Source organism: Sorghum bicolor, chromosome 8 (genome assembly GCF_000003195.3).
Source record: "Sorghum bicolor cultivar BTx623 chromosome 8, Sorghum_bicolor_NCBIv3, whole genome shotgun sequence".
Classification (NCBI taxonomy): domain Eukaryota; kingdom Viridiplantae; phylum Streptophyta; class Magnoliopsida; order Poales; family Poaceae; genus Sorghum; species Sorghum bicolor.
The window spans coordinates 51,527,727-51,544,079 of NC_012877.2; the positions used below are offsets into that span (position 1 = coordinate 51,527,727).

The window sequence follows — 16,353 nt, forward strand, 5'->3', positions numbered from 1 at the left end:
ACTACACCGACTCGCCACTTCTTGTTTGTGCAGTAGACATCGGGGGCGGCATTGAACTAGGTCGGAGGGTGGCCAGCATCGCAAGTCGGGTCATCCGCACCTAGACCGTTGCCAGGATCGCATGATGGGACGCAGTCGCCGTGAGCCACCTGTGGAGTAGTTTCTATGTATCGAACTTGTGAACTTGTGGTTTGTAATAAATTATGGATTTTGAACAAATTTAGTTGTTTGTAATATATAAATATGGTTTGTGATTGATTATATATATGCATTGTTGTTTAAATGGAAAAGTAAAAAAAGAAGAAATTTTAGAGGACCATTGCACTTGGCAAAGAAAATTTAAAAAAAACACGCTTAAAAAATAAAAAAAAAAACGTTTTGTCGAGTGTCGTTGTTACGACACTAGACAAAGAGGTTTTTTTTTTAAAAAAAACATATTTCTTTGCGGAGTGTCGGAGCTATGGCACTCGGCAAAGAGTTTTTTTCAAAAAAAATTGCCGAGTGTTGCACTCGACAAAGAAAAAATTAGATGACGTCAAATCTTTGCCTAATGACAGGCACTCGGCAAAGTAGCCTTCAACGTTTCAGCATATATATATATATATATATATATGAAAATTCCTTTCTACACCGACGTGTAGCTACTCGCACCGATAATATACGCACGCGGGCAGGCATCGAGGCAGTACCCCGCGTGAACAATCAAACGGTCCGATGACGGTGTTCTTTCTCATCTACGAAAGTTTCACCCGTTCGTGATTTGGCTTAGCGGGTGTAGTAGCACATATCCCTACCCGTTAAATCAGTGGCGTCCTCTATCTCCAGCCTGAGACCCTCTGCCGCCGCCGCCGCCGCTGCCATCGCCTCGTCTTCCCTTCCTCCTCTCGACCTTCAGGCTCTCCTCTTCAATGGTCGTGACGGTCCCCTCGGCTAGTGGATCTAGCCACAAAGCCCCTTCTCTTACTCCCGTTCATGGAGGTGATGGCGGGATCCGTCCTTCGGCTGGCGGCGGCTCTTCTCCCTTTGCCGGCTCTTTTTCATGCCTCAAGCCTGTACTCATGCCGTGGAATCCAGGTATGTTTATTCTAATATAATTTGATTGCAGCTTGCAGATCCAGAGACAGTTGATTAAATTGATCTTATTGCTGCTAGATCCCTTTTATCTTGATGGGTTTCTGGATAGTTGATAGCATCATTATGTAGTTGCCGTGATCTGCTTGGTGCCACAATCTCCTCATTCCGGCGCCGCTCACATGAACCAAGTGAAAATCAGATCTGCATCAAAATGACATAGTATATTAATTACCATATATGCTCTGATTACTTCCTTCCTAATCAGGAATATACTCTCATTTTCTAAATCATAGAATAATTTATTATCTGTGACACTACCAGGAAAAGACCAGCAGGAATGCAATTATAATACTATTTTCACGTTTTTTCAGATGATGATAGTACCAGCCAATACTCTTTTATTCGGATCAGAAGTCTGCGTACCACTAGTATGATCTTATTTTAATTTTTATGGTATGTACACATACTCCTTGATTGCAAGTATGTGTACGTACTCCCACATATGATGTATGTAAATTTACCATGTAAAAAATAAAAAAACTGGTGTACTACTCTTTTCTAAGACTACTCTCTCTATATGTATTGGAAAGCTGTGTACCACTAGAAAGATCTTAACTTCTCTATGGTATGTACACATACTCCTTGTCTAGCCAGAAGTATGCATAAATACTCGCACATATGTACTACTTTCCATGCCTAAATAAAAATTCTTGTATACATACATACTCTCTTGTAAAATCTCACAAAACTATATATATATATATATATATATATATATATATATATATATATATATATATATATATATATATATATCATACTACTTTATTTTTCTGCTGGAAGTGTTACTAGATACATTGTTAGATTACAATATACTAGATACATTTTGTTTTCAGATAGAGTAGCAATATATACATTTTTCAGGCAAGAGTATTATTTACTCATTAGTTGTCGGATTATAGTTTCTCTGGATACTAGCAAAATAACTACAGGTTTAACTTTGACTTTCAGATGGAAGGATCAATATAGTGACACAGCCTCTACTTTTGTCAAAGCTCAGTTGATCTGCATTTTTATAAGTAATCTAATTTGATCTCGTACCACTAGAAAGATCGTCTTGACTTCTCTATGCTATGTCACATACTCTGTCTAGAAGTATGCATAAATACTCGCACATATGTATGTACTGTTTTTCATGCCTAGATAAAATATCTTGAATACATACATACTCTCTCTCTTCTAAACCCTCACAAAACTATATGCATCATATTACTTTCTTTCTTTTTCAGCTAGAAGTGTTTCTATATACATTGTTAGACTAGAGTATACTACACATATTTTGTTTTTAAATAGAGTAGCAAAGGATACATTTTCCAGGCAAGAGTATTGGATCATAAGTTGTTGGATTACAGTTTCTCTAGATACTAGCAAAATAACTGCAAGTTTAACTTTGACTTTCAGGTGGAAGGATCAATATAGTAAAGCAGCCTCTGCCTTTGTCAAAGCTCAGTTGATCTGTATTTTCATAAGTAATCTAAATTGATCTCGTAATATTTTTTTCTTTCTGCAGGTATGATGTGGCCAATCTAATGGTGATGTGTGATTTCGTTGTGCTTGGTCCCCTTCTTAGATCATATTGGAGTATCACTATACTTTTTAACATTTAATATCATTTTATCCTTTTTCAGACTCCAGTATGTATATTCCATACTTGATGTGGTGACTGCTACAAGCATCCATCTCTACATTCTAGTTCTATTAGTTGTGCTTGCTTGGTGCTAAAATTAATTATCAAGATGTCTCGACAATGACAAGTCAAGATGGCCTAATGCATTATAAGATCATGAACGCGGACCAACTCATCAAACAGAGGCCACACCGTGAGACCACAACATTGCTGTAATCATAGAATATTATTATTATCGGTATTAGTTTCTGCCGATGAGTATGTATTAATACTTCCTTATATTCTTGTATATATATACTCATTTTGTAAAGATTGTACATACATATAGTTCCTAATTAAGATGTACTGTATTGATACTCTTGCTTATGTTTTAGATTCCACGAGCAACTCCAACAGTTTGCTAAAACTCACTTGGCAAATTTATAGTTTTGCCAAGTCTCAAAACCAAATGACAAGTGAAAAAAGAGATCTTCTCCAACAGTTTGCTATTTGGGCTTGGCAAAAGAACTTGACATTCTAAGATTTTTGCCAAAATCACAAAATTGAGCCTCCAACAAGTTGGCAAAACTAGTTGGCAAATTGGGATACACGTGATGCCAAGTGATGGAGGACTTGGCATATTTGCCAAGTGAAGGGGGAATTTTGCCAAGCTCACAAAATTGCCAAGTAGTTTTACCAACTTGTTGGAGGCTGTTTTTTGTGGTTTTGGCAACTTTTAGCAAACTCTGGTATGCACGCATAGTCTTGGCGTATGTATGGATACTCCATTGCAAAAGTACGTGCAAAATAATCTATTTCAAAAAGCATGAAGTGATACTCTATTATAAAAAAGTATGTATAATAGTCTATTCTAAAAAGTATGTGCGATACTCTATACTAAAAATATATACAGATACTCCATAATGCATAGGCGACAAGTATATGCGTATACCATCACTTACGCAATATACTAAAAATAAAGATAGAATAATATAAGAATATTTGGTAAGCCACGATTGACATACTCAATGTTTAAAACGCAACCATCGCCACAGTTCGTGCTAAAAAAAAGGAAAAAAAAGTTCGGGCTACATATACTCTGTGATCCTATCCAAACCATTAGGAGAGCTAACGGCCGGCACCCCCGAGGTCTCCGTTTCATACCGATATCTCAGTTACGTACGTTCGCACCCCGCAGCGGAACTGGCCCGAGCGTGCATAAATCTCACGTCGGAGTATATACACGTACGTGTAGAAAAAACTCACCCTACAATAATAATTATGTTAATTTATGAGGTTATAGTAACTTCTTACTAAGTGATTTGCTATAATGTTACAGTAAATATCCCCATGTGTTATAGTAACCCAATTATGATAAATATGTATACATATTATCGTAAATTAGTATATAAAATTATAGTAAATGGAAGTGGCTATAGAATAACTTATTTTGTAGCTACCTACTGAATATACTCTCCCTATATATATATATATATATATATATATATATATATATATATATATATATATATATATATATATATATATATATATATATATATATATATATATATATATATATATATATATATATATATATATATATATATATATATATATATATATATATATATATATATATATATATATATATATATATATATATATATATATATATATATATATATATATATATATATATATATATATATATATATATATATATATATATATATATATATATATATATATATATATATTAGTGTTGGACTGTGCAATTATGGACTTCCCTTGCACATATCTTGGTCTTCCACTTACAATTAGAATCTTCTCAAAAAAGTACAATTAGAAAACCTACAAAAATTGAGCTGCTCCATTTGATTGATAAAGTGGTAGATTGTCTTCTTGGTTAGATAGCCTCCCTTATGACAAGAGTCAGTCCCCTAATTATGGTTAAGACGGTCCTAATTGTTATAACTATATATCATATACTTCAATTGGATTTGATGATGGGACAGGGTTGCCCATCTTCTATCAGGTGGAGATAACTACTGTTTTGGTTGAATAGAGACACATCGATTTGGCTTCAAATCAAAGGCACCTAAACCCTGCAACCTTACCATTGTGTCTTCTCTTGCTATAAATCATACCACAGTCTGGTTGACCTTGATGACAAGGTTAATATGTGCATGTGAAACGAAGAACACAAGCAAGAACTAGAAAGAAAGCAACTCAGTGAAATGACAAATTACAGATGTATGATTAAGCACTAGAAGTTTGGTTTTCACAACAGATCATGATTGTTCGAAGATCGATTGATCTATAGCAAACCAAACCATAACTTAAGCGATGATGACTCAATATAATATTTTATTCTAAGGGCATGCATAACCCCTAGACACGCCCCCTAATGGGCTCAAAAAAGATACATGACTCAATCGACTAGAAGACAGTGTCACAACATCCTAGTAGATTTTGGATGCTGCCTTGTTCAACAATTAACATTGACTCTAGAGGAATTTTATTGTGAAACCGACTCTATTAGTTACTTTATGAAATTATCTTTCTATGCATAGGTAGATCCTCAGAAATAGAGTTTGTATGCGTCCTGGGCATCCATTTTACTACAGGCTGCTCCTATAAGCCAAGGCAGCATTTGACTTGGACATCTTGCTGGCCCCCTCTGCCTCCACACCTCTCTCCCTATACTTCATGATCATCTCTAATGTTCCAAGCATGATAGCATCACTAGGTAGCAATCTATTCTCAAAACTGTGAAAATAATCTCTTGTGAATGAGTTCACCTCTAGATTAAATTGTCGCATTCGAGCTCTAGCCATCCAAACATTATTGGAGGCGGTCACAAGATTAAACCATCTCATAAAATGCCTGAGGATTTTTAAGGCTAGTGTTTTCATTTACGAAGGTGATCATAATTAATCATCTCGCAAAATGGATTTACGAAGGTAGACATTTTATTTATGGAGACGATCAAGATTGTTTGTCTCGTAAAATCAGTTTACTCAGGTAGTCCAATAATAATTACCTCCAAAAATGTATCCATTTATTGCGGCAGACCCCTTAGAAGGCCCACCTCGGTAAAAAGACCCGAGGCCACTCAATAGCGCACTCCAAACCCTAACTATATAATTGCAACTCCCTTTTTATCACAACCTAGCCACTGTAACTCCCTACTCTTGGCTCTCTCTCTCTCTCTCTCCCTCCCTCTCCCTCGATGACTCCCTAAGCACTCACGCCCATCACTCCAAACCCTAACTAAGCACTCGCGCCCATGACTCCCTCTCTCTCGGTGACTCCCTCTCTCTCATGTTTGTGACTCCCTCTCCTAGAGAAGCACTCACGAATCCCTCTCTCTCACCACTCGTGCTTGGCTCTCTCTCTCGGTGGCACACGGCACATGGCACGCGGGGGTGCACGAGGCTAGGTGCACTCACCCGCATGTGGAAGGAGCAGTGTTGTGGTGGGATGGATGTGATGGAATCCAGTGTCAAGTGGGAAGATCTAGTGGATGACGGCTAGATCCGGTGGACGGCAACTAGATCTAGTAGAGAGTCACTAGTACATAGAGGTTCTAAGCCGGCGGGGGTAAAACATTTCTACAGGCGGTTTTAGTTATAATGCGCCCGTGTTGAAAATTTGTACGGCTAGAATTGAAAACCGCTTGTATAAAAGGCTCAGTACAGGCGGTTATTGTAACAAAACCGCCTGTGTAAATGCATCATTTACACAGGCGGTTCAGTTATGTGAACCGCCTGTGTTAATGGATTTACACAGGCGGTTCACATAACTGAACCGCCTGTGATTTATCTTCCTATAAATATCCCAGAACCCCTTCTTCCTCCTCGGGCAGAACTATAGGTAGCAGCCACATTCCATTGGAGCACATCTTGGAGGTCCAGTTTTTCCAAAATACAAGGGGGGAGGTTTTGATCTTCATTTCTTGGAAGGAGGTGGCTAAGAAAGGTTAGTTGATGCCTCTAATGTCTCATTTTTGTGCTCTCTTGCTCAATTTGAGCTACTTTTTGGATCTAGGGTTTCACCATGAGAGAGAGAGAGAGTAGAATAGCTAGGTATGGTCTATTTTGCTCAAATAAAGTTGCTTAAGATGGATATATGATGTCTCTCCTATCTTGTTTTTTATGTTTACTTCTCTAATTTGTGAATCCAAAAAATATATATGTAGTGGTTTCCATGAATGGTGTTTCCATGCTTGGGAGAGAAAGATAAGTTTTCTTTTTAGTTTTTTAAATTATATGGTTTAGGATGTTATTTTTTATGTAAATTTGATTTAATTACGCGATAAGCATTTTTTATATATGAGGTTGCTTCATATGTTGCCTCTCCTCTCACCATTTTCATGTTTCCTTCTCAAATTTTTTAGTGATATAATATATTTAGTTTCAATCAACAGTGTTTTTGTACCTTGTCAAATTTATTTTAGTGATATAAAGATATATATTTATGGTTTTGTCTTTATTTTTGATACTTGTTTTACTTTTTCAATTTGATTTAATTGTTAGGTGTTCTTTTATTTTTGATGACAGATATTCGTAGACAATATTTCAATTAATTTACTAACTTTTCAACAGGTCAAAATACAAGGTTTGAGGTTTTGATCTTCATTTCTTGGAAGGAGGTGGAGGTGGCTAAGAAAGGTAAGTTTTCTTTTTAGTTTTTTAAATTATATTGTTTAGGATGTTATTTTTTATGTAAATTTGATTTAATTACGCGATAAGTATTTTTGTGCCCTCTTGTATAAGATGTTGCCTCTCCTCTCACCATTTCCATGATTCCTTTTTCAATTTGATTTAATTGTTAGGTCTTCTTTTATTTTTAATAACAAATATTCGTAGACAATATTTCAATTAATTTACTAACTTTTCAACAGGCCATGATGGAGAGGTCCTTATGGATGTATAACTTATCAAGACTAGATCCATCATATATACCTGAGGTGCATAGGTTTGTTGATGCCGCTAAGAACCATGCTTTGAGAACAAAGACGAAGCATATATATTGTCCATGCTACGACTGCAGAAATATTCTTCTATTTGAAGATACTGAAGTAATCATTTCTCATCTAGTCTGTCGAGGATTTATGAAGGATTACTTGATTTGGACAAAGCATGGAGAGGATAGCTCAGCGCCTTATACAGTTGGGGACTCAGCACACATCGACACCGATGGTCTAGGCATGCCTGCTGATCAGTTTTTCCACGACACACCCCAGAGTGAACATGTTGTGCCAAATGTTACCGCTGGTGGATCTGCTGGGGGAAATGATGGTGCAAGAACTCATGTCTTACCAAATGATACGGCTGCAGAAGATGCTGAATTCTTGGAGGCAATGTTGCGTCGTCATACTGAACCTTCAATGTTATTAATGAAAGGGATGGAGGCCTTGAAGAAGGCAGCAGAAGAGCCTTTGTATGATGAGTCTAAAGGTTGTACCAAAGAGTACACAACGTTACGAGCTGTGCTAAAACTGTTGATGGCAAAAGCCAGGTATGGTTTGTCCGATGCTGGATTCGATGCGTTCTTAAGTATTATCGGCGATATGCTTCCAAAGGAGAACAAAGTTTCTGCTAACACGTACTATGCAAAGAAGCTGATCAGTCCGCTGACTATGGGTGTCGAGAAGATCCATGCGTGTAGAAATCATTGTATCCTGTACCGAGGTGATGATTACAAGGACTTGGATAGTTGTCCAAAGTGTGGTGCAAGTCGGTACAAGACAAACAAAGACTATCGAGAGGATTGTGCTGCCTCCATGTGTAAAGCAGGGAAGAAGTGAAAGAAGCCCCAAAAGAACACCCAACAGAGTTCAAAACCCATGAGCAAAGATAAAGAAGAGGTTGACTATTATGCGAAGAAAAAGATTCCTGCTTTAGTGATGTGGTACCTTCCAGTGGTAGATCGACTGAGGAGTTTGTTTGCTAACCCTGAGGATGCAAAACTTATGAGTTGGCATGCTTATGATGAGCACAAAAATGATGGCAAGCTTCGCCATCCAGCCGATGGAAAGCAGTGGCAAGATTTCAATGACAACCACCGAGACTTTGCCAGCGAACCAAGGAATGTTAGGTTCGCACTGTGTACAGATGGAATGAATCCATTTGCTGAGAGGAGCAGCAAGCATAGCACATGGCCGGTGATTCTCACCATCTACAACCTCCCTCCATGGTTGATGCAGAAGCGAAAATACCTTTTGCTAACCTTACTTATCTCTGGACCAGTTCAACCTGGAGTTGACATGGATGTTTTCCTGGAGCCATTGATGGAGGAAATGAAAATGTTATGGGAAAAAGGTGTTCAAATGTTGGACGAGTATCGCAAAGATTCATTCACGCTAAGAGCAATTATTTTTGTTACTATCAACGATTACCCTGCTCTCTTTATTTTATCAGGGCAATTCAAGGGAAAGGTTGGTTGCGTGGTGTGCATAGATGGAACCCATTACGTGTCCCTTAATGCATCTAAGAAGATAGTGTACATGAGGCACAGACGCTTCTTATCGAAAGGACACAAGTACCGCCTGAAAAAGATGGATAAGTACTTTGACAATAATGATGAAAGGAACTCAGATGCACCACTAGGTAATAGCAGAGGCCATAGAGTTTTCAAAATAGTCAGCAACATTAAATTTGTGTTTGGAAAGAAGACAAAGGATGGAAAATTAAGAAAGGATGTCAAATCAACTCCAGGGGCAACATTCAAGAAGAAGTCCATTTTCTTCGAGTATTTGCCATACTGGAAAGACTTGGATGTACGACACGCGATCGATGGTATGCACGTCCAGAAGAATGTGTTCGAAAGTCTAATTGGCACATTGCTAGACATCAAGACCAAGACAAAGGAAGGACTCAATTCACGCTTTGACATGGTGCAGTTAGGCATAAAAAAAGAGCTTCACCCTGTTCTTCAAGAAAATGGGAAGTACCATCTCCCAGCAGCAAGCTACAACCTCAACACGATGTGTGAGTGGTTGAAGAAATTGAAAGTCCCATCTGGATTCTGCTCTAGCATACGGAGTTTTGTGTCAATGAAAGACCTAACACTCACCAACTACAACTCACATGATTGTCATGTCATGCTGACTACTTTCCTCCCTATTGCAATAAGGGCTATAAATCCAGTATTCTTAAAGATGGCAGTCACACGATTGTGCTACTTTTTCAACAAGATCACACAAAAGGTAATTGACCGTGATGAGTTAGAATCCCTTCAGGAATTCGCAGTGGAAACAGTGTCATAGTTTGAGATGTGTTTCCCCCCATCATTCTTTGATATCATGGTGCACCTTGTGGTGCACTTGGTTCCACAAATACAGGCACTGGGTCCCATGTACCTGCATGAAATGTGGACTTACGAGCGTTTTATGTCAATACTAAATGGCTATATATCAACTCGTGCTCGTCCCGAGGCGTCCATGATAGAGGGGTATTGTACCGAAGAGGCGATTGAGTCCGGTGGACCATTCTGCAATAATGTCCTAAAAGACCAGGTTGTAATAGGTTTGCCTCCGTCAAGACATGAGGGTAGGCTACATGGATGTGGGAGGATTGGACGAAAATCATTCATCCCACCAGATTATAATACAATACTTGAGGCACATCACAGCATCTTACATCAGCTCTCGATAATGGAGCATTTGATTGAACAACACATGGATGAGCTTCGAGAACATAATCCTAGGCAAACAGAGGATTGGGTAATGAAGGAACACAAGAAACAGTTGTACACATGGCTAAGGGAGCAGGACATTCCATATGGGGAAACAATTGAGAAACAAACCATCAAGGCTTTGGCATCTGGACCATCACGCCAAGTCATAACATGGCAAACCTATGACATAAGTGGATTCACATTTCATACCAAGTCTAAGGACCAAAAGAGCATGACACAAAATAGTGGTGTTCGATGCGAGGCCGTAGATGACAAAACTGGTGATATTATTACATACTTTGGCTTCATCGAGGACATATGGGAACTAGACTATGGTACATTTCAGATCCCTGTGTTTCGATGTCAATGGGTTGAAGATAAACATGTCACAGTGGATAATTATGGGGCCAGAGTTCTTGATCTAAGTAAGGTGGGATATAAAGATGACCCATGGATCCTTGCTAATCGTGCTGCACAGGTTTTCTATGCTGAGCAGATCCTTTCTAAGAATGAGAAGAAAAGTACCGACAAACCGAAGCATGTAGTTTTTCCAGGAAAGCAACAAGCAGTTGGAGTTGATGGTGTATCGGATCTGGAGGATTTTAACCAGTTCAGTGATATGTCCCTCTTTGTGGACCATCCTATGAAGATAAAAAATATTGAGCGAAGCATCCCACAGAGTTCTTTGCCATGGGTGTGCCCTGATGGACAAGGAAGAATAGTAGCGGCCTAGATTGTATCTGTGATTCATCATGTAAACGCTTTGTCAAATGCAAAAATGTCCTATTTATGAAATGTATATCTTGATGAGTGGAACAAACTTTGTATTCATGACTTTTTGAGTTGGGGACGTCTCGGGTTTCGAAAACGTGTGTGTAGCTGTGGAAATGTGAAATTTCAAATTTTGAGTGGTCCAAACTCTCTCCAATGAAAAGTTGACCCTTACACACAATGTGTATCTTGATGAGCTGGACAAACATTGTATTCATGACTTTTGTATCTGAGGCTACCAAGGGTCCGGTCAAAGTGACTTTTCAGAAAAAATCCAAGATTTGACTTGGTCAAACTAGGTCAAACTAGGCACTAAATGACCTCAAATGAAAAACTTTTGAATACATGGGTGTTAGAGCTCCTCAAGATACACATTCCATACATAGGATATTTTAGCATATGGGAAAGGATTGGTAAACTCTAGTCACAAAGTGTTGAATGTGACACAAACTTTATGAAACTATATGTGAGACTTGTGGATTTAGAACTACACTTTTGAAACGCTTTGTCAAATGCAAAAATGTCCTATGTATGAAATGTATATCTTGATGAGTGGAACAAACTTTGTATTCATGACCTTTCGAGTTGGGGACGTCTCGTGTTTCGAAAACGTGTGTGTAGCTGTGGAAATGTGAAATTTCAAATTTTGACTAGGTCAAACTAGGTCCAACTAGGCACTAAAAGTCCTCAAATGAAAAAGTTTTGGATAGAGAGGAGTTAGAGCTCATCAAGCTCTACCTTTCATACAATATGCAATATGCATTTGAAATTTAAAATAATATAAAAATAATATATAGGTGTGAAACAATATAATTATATTATAATATCATTATACAAATAATATATAAACAATATAATTATGTTACCAATATAGAATATAGAAATAATTATGTTAAAATATTATTATATTATAATATCAATATGCAATAAAAAATAGTAACAAAAAATATAGAAAACAATAATAATAATAATAAAAATTACAAAAAACTTTGTACAGGCGGGTGGTATTCAACACCGCCTGTGTAGAGGCATTTCTACAGGCGTTGGTCAATGCCAACCGCCTGTAGAAATGAATTTCTACAGGCGGTTGGCATTGACCACCGCCTGTAGAAATCGAGGCCATATATACTCTGCGCGCAGACCTAAAATTTTCTAATTCTCCAAAGGCGTCAGTCTCTATTCAAACACGCCGCTAGGCTGCCCAAATTTCCCATCGCCGGCGACCTTCTCCTTCTCCTTCTCGCCGGCATCTTCTCTTCGAGGTAAGCTCCCGGCTGCGACGTGGGAGTGGGTGCGCGTGCGGCTGCGGCGAGGGCGGCTTCGCGCGCCGGCTAATGCGGGAGCTCGGCGGCGGAGGCAGAGAGCGCGCGCGGCGGGCGCAGCTCGGCAGCGGCGACGCGGCCAGTGCGGCCGCCGTGGGGGAGTCGAGGCGGCGCTGGGAGGCGGGGGGAGTCGAGGCGGCCAGGGCGTCGGGGTGGTCACCCGAGGCGGCGGCGGCGGCGGTGGCGGCGGCCTTGCGGCAGTGCAGAGGGTGAGGGTGAGAGGGAGGGGGATGGGCAGGGGCTGGTGGGCCGTCAGCCCAGCTGGGTCGGCCCACCAGCGGCCATTGTTTTTTTTTTTTTTTTTTTTTCTTATTTGATGTATATGATGTATAATTGTTATAAATAATTATTAATTGTTCTAAATAAATATATATATGATGTATTATTAATTATTAATTGTCCTAAATACTTACTAATTGTCATAAATAATTATTAATTATTAATTGTCCTAGATAAATGTATATAATGTTTTATTTTTCTTAAAATTAGTAATTGTCCTAAATAATTATTAATTGTCCTAAATAAATGTATATGATGTTTTAATTTTCTTATATACATTATGCATATCCTAAATAATTATTTTTTATTTTTCTTATTTGATGTATATGATGTATAATTGTCCTAAATAATTATTAATTGTTCTAAGTAAATATATATGATGTATTATTAATTATTAATTGTCCTAAATAATTATTAATTGTCCTAAATAATTATTAATTGTCCTAAGTAATTATTAATTATTAATTGTCCTAGATAAATGTATATGATGTTTTATTTTTCTTAAAATTATTAATTGTCCTAAATAATTATTAATTGTCCTAAATAATTATTAATTGTTAATTGTCCTAGATAAATATACATTATGCATATCCTAAATAATTATTTTTTATTTTTCTTATTTGATGTATATGATGTTTTATTTTTCTTAAAATTATTAATTGTATATACATTATTTACAATGCAATTCATATTTGCTTTTAGTTTAAGTGTCTATGTATATACATTATAGCATAAGCTAAGTAGTTATTATTTCTTTTTTATAATCCAATTATTTATAATGCAATTATATATATATATATGTAAATTGCATATATTTATTTATGTGTAAAAATAATAAACAATTAATAAACTTTATATTTGCTTTTAGTTTAAGTGTCTATGTATATACATTATTTATAATGCTAAGTAATTATTTGAATAGATTATCACGATGACTTCTCCAACCCCAAACCAAGCGTTAGGGTCTGCCCGCATCGACCAAGCACTGGCAAAAGGTTCGGACCACACAGAGAAGGTGCAAGTATCACACAGCACCGAGCAAGCGCAAGGGTCGGACCACACAGAGAATGCAAAAGAACGTGAATCAAGTCCTTCGTACGAGACCTCCCCTAGCGACATTCCAGATCCTCGCATAGAGAGGAACGCTCGTCGTGAATTAGAACGTGACCCTGATTACATTCCAGAAGTAGATGAGGTGATGAATTACTCATCCATAATTAAATCTTTCTAACTTTTATTTCCCTCAGTATATGTACAAGAATGATTTATGTGTTTAACTTTTAACATGAACAGGAGGTGTTATCTCAGTTTCATGAGCTGAAAGAGATCCTATCCTGAAAGCCCTAGTTTGGTTTTGGATAATTGATGAAACCCTAGTACTAACCTCTATGCTAAGTGTGTGTAGACATAATGAGGTTGGTACATGCCAAGTGATGGAGCAAGTGATGATCATGGTGATGATGGTGATGACCACAAGATGATCAAGTGCTCAACTTGGAAAAGAAGAAAGAGAAAAACAAAACCCTATGGAGTTCAAGGCAAAGGTATTGCTTAGGGTTTTGGTTTTGGTGATCAAGACACCATAGAGGGTGTGATCACATTTAGGATAGATAGCCGTACTATAAAGAGGGGAATTCTTTGGCTAAGCGGTTATCAAGTGCCACTAGGTGTCTTTGTTCATGTGCATGCATTTAGAACCTAGTGAGTTAACTTAACTCCTTCAAAGAAAATGTTTGTGAAAATGCTAACACACGTGCATTTGTTGGTACACACGTTGTGGTGTTGGCACACTTTGAGAAGGAGGTGGAGTTTGAAGAGTAGAGAGAGGATGGGTTCGGCGCTTTTCGAGAAAATGAAGTGCATATTTTCTATTGCGCCGGTGGGAAATTTGGAGAAGTCGCGGAAGTGTTTTTCGCTGAGGAACACTCACCGGACGCTGGCTTAGAGGCACCGGACGCTATGTCTGAGCGTCCGGTGTGCAGGCTGCCTGGCTCAGCTAGGGTTAGGCACCGGACGCAAGCTGGAGCGTCCGGTGGTCTGAGTCCGGTGTCCGCGCGTTTTGCAAAACTCTCTGGGTGTGAGTCCGGTGAGCACCGGACGCTCTGGGTGCGTCCGGTGACCCTGCGAGTTTGCGGAGCTCTCTGCGCACGGGTCCGGTGTGCACCGGACGCGACCGGTGCCAACCTGCTCAGCGTCCGGTGCTCTGCAGGTTACCGTTAGACTCTGACACGCGGCTGACGTTGGAGCACCGGACGCTGGTGTTGAGCGTCCGGTGCCCCTTTAAGAGCGTCCGGTGACCCCGTTTTTCGCCCAGTGAAAGAGCCAACGGCTCTATTTGTTTGAGGGGTCTATAAATAGTTGTTGGCCGGCTTGGGGCTCACTCTCTTGGCATTCTAACATACTTGACATCCTTGTGAGCCTAAGCAAACACCTCTCACTCATCTCCTTCATAGATTAAACATCTTTGTGAGATTGAGAGTGATTCCAAGTGCATTTGCTTGAGTGATTGCATCTAGTGGCACTTGGGGATCGTTTTAGCTGCGGTTTTCTTGTTACTCTTGGTGGTTGCCGCCACCTAGACGGCTTGGAGCAGCGGAGGAGCTTTGGCACGAGTTGGTGATTGTTCGTGGCCATCTCCCGGTGATTGTGAGGGGTCTTGTACCTTCCCCGGCGGAGAGCCGAAAGGTAACTCTAGTGGATTGCTCGTGTCATTGAGTTACCTCACTTGTGGGTGGGTTCTTGTGGTGTCCTAGTGAGGACGAGGTTCGTGCTACACCTCTTAGCCACCGAACCACCAAGTGTTGGTCGACACAACGGGGACGTAGCGTGCCGGCAAGCACGTGAACCTCGGGAGAAAAATTGGTGTCTCAATTGTGTTTGATTGGCATTCTCCCGGTGCTTGATTGTTTATATTGGTGATTGGTTCATCCCCTACACGGCGGTATAAATATCTCATCTTATCTTTATTTACCGCAAACTAGTGTAACTAGTTTATTTGCTTACTTTGACTTGTGTAGCTTAGTTCTCTAGTGTAACTTGTAGAGACTTAGTTCTTGTGTGCATAGAGATCTTAGCAACTAGAATTGTTGGGTAGGCGGCTTGCAAACACCCCTTTAGAGCTAGAGCAAAAAGCCTCGCTTTGTTATTTACTAACCTTTTGCTCTAGTGAGTTTGTAGATTTTTTAAATAGGCTATTCACCCCCCTCTAGCCATATTAGGACCTTTCATATCCCAGGAAGAATTCACACATGAAGGTGCACCCGAACCGACGACAGAGACAACCACCGAGAAGACCACCGAGAAGACTGATGATAGGAAAAGGAAACGAGGTGACAGAGGATTGAATCAGTTTCCAAAAGTCACATTTAGAATTACAGATATGAGCCCGACAGGACAACCCCTAGCTCCTCCAGAGGCCTTACCTAAGTGGCGTAACGCACTTGGATTCTTAGTTAGGGACATCTTGACATCACAGTCAGGGAGTGGGCAAAAGTGGACCAAAATAAAATCACAAGAATGTGGGACAAGCTGCTTACAAGGTTTGTTTTACCTCAG

General features: G+C 39.1%; 1 long non-coding RNA gene across 2 annotated transcripts; it reads left to right on the forward strand.

The window, feature by feature from the left end:
- On the forward strand, window positions 680-3,119 carry LOC110429546. Of its 2 annotated transcripts, XR_002446617.1 has the most exons (3): window positions 680-1,074; window positions 1,446-1,527; window positions 2,086-3,119. It is a non-coding gene; the product is annotated as an uncharacterized LOC110429546 (long non-coding RNA). The 2 variants fall into 2 exon arrangements; XR_002446616.1 differs by lacking the exon at window positions 2,086-3,119 and having other exon boundaries at window positions 681-1,074; window positions 1,446-1,795.